At 49.4% G+C, this 1,471-nt stretch overlaps 1 protein-coding gene across 2 annotated transcripts in view; it reads left to right on the top strand.

Annotated features, from left to right (window-relative positions):
- Window positions 1-1,471, top strand: part of TLR3 (toll like receptor 3) — a 16,098-nt gene that overhangs the window by 10,709 nt on the left and 3,918 nt on the right. The window lies entirely within an intron of this gene.

The following is a 1,471-nucleotide window of genomic DNA, read 5'->3' as shown; positions in this document are numbered from 1 at the left end:
CGCGCTCCCTGGCAGACCCGGAAGTGGACCCAAAGTACTTCCAGTCCACTTCCAGGTTCACTGCCGAACATGTGGAGGGTCCCCCCGCACTCATGTGGGACGGTCCATGCATCCCAGCATCGTAGCAATCAAAAGCCGCGCTGGTACCTCGAAGTATGTAGAAAAAACTTTTAAAGCTGTGTCTGTCTGAATCGCTGATTCTCCGAATCAGCATCGAATCTTCAGATTCAGCTAAATTGAATTGGGGACAGTGATCTGAATCAGTGAATCAAATCACTGTCCCTGATTTGGGCTGAATCTGAATCAGATGGGGCCCGATTTGCACACCCCTAATGTGTATCCATTCTCTTCTTAAAAACTCCCAGTGAAGGAAGATGTATGATTTTCCAGGCAGTAGTTCCATTCTCTCACTGCTCTTAGGGTTCAGAAGGTTTTCTCTAAGATTTGATAGAAATCTGCTTAGATGTGGGCATCTCAATCTTTTTTGAGGCAGACTTCGAAATATTTGAAAACAGTTAGCATGTCCCTCTGTTAATCTCCTTTTCTCCAAAATAAACATACATAACTCTTTCAACATTTCCTTTTAAATGGCATGAGTAGCCTTTTTTAATTGTATACAATAATACTGTGAGGCGTCCCCGTGGTTCAGTGGTAGAATCCTTGTCTGCCACACAAGAGACCCGTGTTTAACTCCTGGACACATAGACCAATACAGGAGATGCCAAATGTCTGGACCTAGTCTGGCCTTTGGATTCTGGCTCACTGGCCTAAAGCAGGGATGGAAGGTCTGGGCATCCTCCATTCCCCCAAAAAACTTCTGCCTATGCCTATGCATATGTATCAAAGGTCTGGGTGACCTCTCATGCATATACCATGATCCAGAAGGATCAACGGTTGTCAGACATTAATCCTGCATTTACTAGAATTCAAGACAAGCTTTTCCCCCCAATCAGCAAGGGGGAAAAAGCGCTTCGTCTTATATTCATGTACGAAGTAGAGGGGGAAGCAGGCAGCTATTGTGGCTCTAACTGTGGCCCTGAGCCCAAGCTGGGGCCAGAGTCAGACCCACAGAAGCCTCCTGCCCCCTCTGCTTCCCTTTCAGCAGCTTCTTCCCTTGCCCTGCACCTCCCCTCCCCTCACTGTCAAGTACAGGTCAGCTCTGGGCTCTGGCTAGTGTTGACATCTCTCCCAGGGCAGAGCACATGGAAACTCTTTCCCCTGCCCAGCCAATCAGCAGTACTAACACTGTACTGTTGCATGGCCAGCAAGGGCTGAGCTTCTGCGTGTTGTGGAGCAGCATGAGCAGCAGCTGACAGTAAGGTGGGGAGGGGGGTGCAGAACAAGGGAAGAAGGAAAGAATGGGGAGTTGGGGAGGGAGAGGTAGAGAGTGGAAAAAGGGGCAGAGGCTGTGCAGAGCTGGGGATGGGGGGATGCAGGTGGCAGGAGGGCAGGAAGGTTACAGGGGGAAGTG

Source organism: Crocodylus porosus, unplaced genomic scaffold (assembly GCF_001723895.1).
Source record: "Crocodylus porosus isolate Cpor-Errol unplaced genomic scaffold, CroPor_comp1, whole genome shotgun sequence".
In the NCBI taxonomy this organism is placed as follows: domain Eukaryota; kingdom Metazoa; phylum Chordata; order Crocodylia; family Crocodylidae; genus Crocodylus; species Crocodylus porosus.
Note: the sequence above shows the minus strand (reverse complement) of the source record. Positions and strands in the feature narration are given on the sequence as shown.